Here is a 6,222-nt window from a genome sequence, read left to right on the forward strand (position 1 = left end):
GGGCCCACTCGACGGCAAACAACAACAACAACAACAACATGACTTCAGAGTTAATGTATGCAGAAACGGTCACAGAATCTGATCATACAGGTTGCCGAATTAAAATAACTTGAGTATTGGATTGAAATTGATATGTTCAGGAGAAATTGAACAAACTGAAATTCCTTGAACATTCTGGAGCTGAAGAAGTATATACTTTTCTCCTATTAGATGAGACTTCTGGTTTGATGCTTGAACACATTGTAATCACTCCACAAAACAGGATGCCAAATTTCCTCCTGGCCAATTGCCATTGTGACATCTACCTCTTGGGCCCCACAGTTAGATCCCAGTATGCTCTTAAGGGTCAATTATTAACTCAAACCCAGGGTTTGGCTTTTATATTTCAAGATTTTACTAATTTACATCAGCAAAATTATTGATAAATGTATTGGAATTGGTTCTAACAGTTCTAAGCCAGGGAGGGAGAAATAGATATTGTATCAGGCTGAATTTGTCAATTTGATTAGAAAAAATAATGTCTCAGTTAAATGTAAAACAAAATTTCCAAAGTCTTAAGAGGACATGGGATTTACAGTGGACTTATTGTGTGTGATGACCCATTCTTCCAAAACATTTCCTGCAAGACAGTCTAGGATACTCATTTTGTCTCAGCATTGAAAAATACACCGGTGAGTGAAGCACCAGGGGCTCTAAAATGTAATACAATGACTGCTCTCTCTAAGCTTTATAAAGTTGGTAAATACAGCCATTTAAATGGCTTCCTGATCTCAGTGAGAATGGTGGGAACCCAGAATAACAAGGTATTTCTGCTTAATGCTCACACATAAGATGGCCTTATGCCATTGTAGGGAACAAGGCAAAAGTAGTAGTCAGAATTCTTTGATCTGCATGGAATTTTGGTAATGGAAAATTAATTGTGGATTTCCTAAAGCTGAAATGACATGAAGGGGAATTGGTGAGAGAATGAAGTTACTGGTAAAAGTGGAAGCCCTGGTTTACATTCTTCAGGATTTGATGGATAGAAGCTGACTTGAATCTCCACTATAGACTCATAGGCCTGCATCCAACTTGTCAACCTGATAAAGCATCATTTGATTGAAGGACTCAGTAATCACTTTCCACGTATTTACTACCGCTTTTCCAGCAAGACTTCCAAAGAGACTTGTAGCAAATTCAAGGTCCTGCTTATTAAAAAATACATAGTCTTTGTGGGAATATTGGTCATTGGCTCTCAGAAAATACTACTCTATGGTAACTTTGAACAGTTCTGTGGTCCAGAGTTGGGACTTAGAAAGGTCAAGTGGTAAAGAAAATTTAGGCCTGATATTATGTCACAGTGGGCCCAGTGGGTCCACAATCCCATCCTGTGGTAACCAGTGTATAGTTGGAAAAGATACATACTCAGCAACAGACAGAAGCCCTATGTAAGCTACTGATTTGTGGAGTAATAACTACTAAAATCCAAATAGAAGCCCTAAAATAAAGCCAGAGATTAATTCATCTTCATAGACTTGAAAGATTAAAAGACAGTTCTTCTGTTTATGTGCTACTTAACTCTCTTGTGAGGTTTGTTCAGTGACAGGAGAATTTGAGCAAATAAAAGTAGATTATTATTGTAAGTGGTATTAAATTTTGGCTCCAGTTGCAGTCGCTGTTCCTCTGCACTAGGTCACATTATCCCAGTTTTTGAGTTCTCAGTGACTAAGAATGAGTCTTCTTCCCACCCCACCAACCTGGTTGCGCAGAACACCCTCTGGTCACCCTCCACCCACCTGGATCCTTGGTAGCCTCCTTAGCAGCACAGTCACCTGTTGTAACACACTCTAAGGAGATAGAACCCGTGTCTGTGGCTCTGCATGCCTGCCCTTGTGCCATTGACGGGTTTTCTCCTACTGAACACAAGATGGGGCCCTCTGTGAGAAGCACTCTTGTGTAACAGGCTCCTGCCACCTCTGTGGACACAATCTCCCATGAATTGAACAACAGCTGCCTGCTGGCACCACTGCTGGGTGACCATAACTATACCAGCCCCTTTTTTATTTTTAACTTTTTTCCTTTTTTCCTTCACTTTTTCTTCCTTTTTATTTGTTCATTTCTCCCTCTTCCTTTTTTTTTTTTTTTTTTTAACTACTATTTATTCTCTTCCACATTCCCTTTTTATTATTATTTTCTTTTTCTTTTCTGGCCCCATCCACAGGAGGATAATATGAATTTCCCACTAGTCAGTCATATCTACTACACCTACCACATCACCCAAAAGATTCACGTGATCATATTAATCAATGCAGAAAAGGCATTTGATAAAATCCAATGCCTAATCCTAATTTAAAAAATAAAATAAAATAAAATTCTCAGCAAAATAGAAGTAAAAGGAAAATTCCTCAACATAATTAAGGACATGTAGTTTAAACCAATGGCTAACATTATTCTCAACAGAGAGAGACTGAAAGCATACCCCTTGCTAATGGGAACCAGACAAAGATGTTCTTTATCACCACTCTTATTCAGCATTGTATTGGAAGTTCTACCCAAGACAATAAGGCAAGAAAGGGAAATAAAAGGCATCCAAATTGGTAAGAAAGAAGTAAAACTATCCCAATTTGCAGATGATTATGATCCGATATGCAGAAAATCCTAGAGACTCAGCAAGGAAACTACTGAAACTAATTGAAAGATTCAGCAAATTGGTAGGGTACAAGATCAACACACAAAAATCTGTTGGATTCCTCTACACCAACAAAGAAATCTCTGAAAAGGAAATACAGAAAACAATACCATTTACAATACCTACCCAAAAGAACTAATACTTGGAAATAACTCTTACCAGGGACACAAAAGACATATACAAAGAAAACTACAAAACATTACTACAAGAAACTATAAGAGACCAACATAAATTGAAGAAAGACCATGCTCATGGATAGGTAAACTAAACATTGTGAAAACGTCAGTATTATCCAAAGCAGTCTACAGGTACAAAGCAGTCCTGATTCAGATTCCATCATCACTCTTTAAGGACATGGAAAAAACAATCACTAATTTTATATGGAAAGGAAAAGGAGTTTGGATAAGCAAACCACTACTGAAGAAAAACAAAGTAAGAGATCTCACACTCCTTGATCTCAAAACCTATTATACAGCCATGACAGTCAAAACAGCCTGGAACTCGTACAATGACAGACACATAGACTAATAGAACAGAACTGAGAACCCAGAAACAGATCCATCCACCTATGGACAGCTGATCTTTGACCAAGGGCTAGAATCCATTAAAGGGGAGGAAATACAGCATCTTTAACAAACAGTTCTGGCAAAACTGGATATCCATTTGTAGAAAAATGAAACAAGATCTATACCTCACACCATGCAGAAAAACTAACTCATGATGCATCAAAGATGTAAATGTAAATCCTAAAACTATAAAGATCACCCAAGAAGAAATAAGGGCAAACTTAGGTACCCTAGTTTATAGTATAACTAGACTATAAATCATAAATGAAAATGCACAAACAGCAGAAGATAATCTAGATGATGGGGACCTTCACAAAATTAAACTTTCATGCACATCAAAAAATTCTATAAAAGAGTGAAAAGAGAACCTACATATTGGGGAAAAAATAGTTGGCAAAAACATATCTGACAAGGTAATTATCTCTAAAATTTATAGAAATTTCAACACCTTAACATCAAAAAGAAAAATAATCCAGTTTAAAAAATGGGCAGAGGATATGAACAGACATTTCACCAAGCAGGATATTCAGGCAGTCAACAAAAACATGAAGAAATGCTTGTGGTCATTACCCATTACAGAGATGCAAATCAAAACAACAGTGATTTATTAACAGTGATGCAAATCAAAATCACCCCCACACTAATAGCAAAGTTCAGCAAGGCAGAAAACAGCAAATGCTGGCCAGCGTGTGGAGAGATTGGAACTCTCATACAGTGGGACTGTAAAATGGTACAAGTGCTGTGGATAACCATAGTTTTTCCTTAAAAATTTGGAAATAAAACACCATTTGAACCAGCAATCCCACTACTAGGTATACATCCTAAAGAAGTGAAAGCTGTGGCATGAATAGATATATTCACCACCATGTTCATTGCAGTACTATTCATTATAGCAAAGAGATGGAAACAACCTAAGTGCCCATCAGTGGGTGAATATATAACCAAACTGTCATACATATACACAATAGAATACTATGCAATGTTATAATAGAATACTATGCAATGTTAAAGAATAATAAAGTATCTATGAAACACCTTGTGATGGTTATGTTTGTATATCAACTTGGTTAGGCCTGGTTGAGTGGCTGGGCAGCTGGATGTAGAATTCCCCATGATGAGACTGGTAATCAACTCCATGTTGGAATCTACTGGGAGCAGCTGAGTAGCTGCCTTAGGGAATGTGGTCTGTTTCCTGTTTATAAGGAGACGCTTTGAGAATGGTCTCTAGCCTTTGGCACGCTTCGACCCTGCATGTAGGCAGCCGTGTCATTGCTCAGCAGCCTGCTATCTCTGCCAACCTTGGGACTGACAATGGACTTAAGCTAATGGCCTGCCATGTGGTCTGGTAACATCAGGACTGTGCCATTTTACTTGTCAACCTTGGGGCTTCTCAGCCTCAGCAGCCAGCAGCTGTCTGAGTGAAGAAATGCCTGTAGCTCCAGTGGGCTGGGAGCAGGAGGCAGAGCTGGACTCCAAAGTTAAGGGGCTTTCACCCAGCCCCTAGAGTCTGGCACTGAACTTGGATTTAAAGCCTCCAAATTGTAAGAATAAACTCCTGTTTGATAAGGCCATCCCATTTGTGGTATATTCTTGTCAGAGCAGCACTAGGTAACCAGAACACACCTCATAACATGGATTAACTTGAAGAATATTACACTGAGTGGAATAAGTCAATCACAGAAGGACAAATATTTTGTATGTGTCCATTGTTATCAAAAGTCTAAGAAAGTTTTATACACAGAAAGAAACATCTTTTCATAGTTATCAGGGATGGGACAAGAGAGGAGGGAAAATTACTAACTAGATAAGAGACATGTATTAAATTGGTTGAAGGGAAAGGAAATATACAAAAATGGGTTATCAGCGCAATATCAATAAGGAAAAAGAAGACCTGGAGAGGGGCAAAAGTTAGACAACAAAGGGAAACATAGTTACATACACAATACTGTATTATCAGTAATAAAAAATATATATTAATTTATAACTGATAGACAGGCAAGATCAGGAATGGGTAAGTGAACAGGACTATACTCTTGACCAAATATTGGTTTCACAGGTGATATTTCTACATGTGTATTTGTATGTGTTATAAACAAAAAAGTCCATATGTATAGGAGAGTTAACAGGAGGCAAAGTTATGAAAGCTGCTTAGCATACCCAAACACCTTGAGGGAGTGAGTTACTGGACCTGGAGGCTCAGGACCATAGTCACAGGGGACATCAAGTTTAAGTGGCATAACATAGTCCACAAAGACATTCTTCTACATCTTACTTTGGTGAATAGCGACTGAGGTCTTAAAAGCTTTTAAGTTGCAATCTAAGGTGCAACTATTGATCTCTCCTCATCTGGAGGAAAGAAAACTGATGAAACTCTAAGACACATAGAAAAAGTTAGTCCAAGGGACTAGTAGACCACAGGAATGTCAGCCTCCATGACCCAGAGACCAGAATTAGTTGGTGCCTGGCTATCACTGCCAAACACTCTGAAAAAGATCACATTAGGAGATCCAGGATAGAGTAGAATAAACGTGTGAAACAAAACTCAAAATAATAAAAAGACAAGGCCTACTGGTTTAATAGAGACAGAATCTCCAAGATTATGGCTCTTTTTTTTTGGGGGGGGTTATTAATAAAATATTTTATTAAAATTAATTTTACCTGTTTCTTTTTATTTTTTTAGGCTGACTACTAAAAATTATAGAATTCTATTACGTGGCTTTTATTTTATTGCTATGGGAGACACTGCTCTAGACATATTGGTCCTGGTGAATTTTCTCTTTTTTTTTTCTTTCTTTTAATTGTCATTTGGGTGAAAATTTACAGAAAATTCACTTTCCACATCGCAGCTCACATACACCTTGTCTCGTGACATTGACTACAATTTACCCCAATGCAACAGCTCCCCTCCCACTTCCTCCCGATAGTCACCTCTTCCCTGTGTCCACCCCTCCATTCACTCCTGCCCCCTGAACTGTCTCCCTGTGCATA

This window comes from Orycteropus afer, unplaced genomic scaffold (genome assembly GCF_000298275.1).
Source record: "Orycteropus afer afer isolate SDZICR_OR568_19922 unplaced genomic scaffold, OryAfe1.0 scaffold00161, whole genome shotgun sequence".
In the NCBI taxonomy this organism is placed as follows: domain Eukaryota; kingdom Metazoa; phylum Chordata; class Mammalia; order Tubulidentata; family Orycteropodidae; genus Orycteropus; species Orycteropus afer.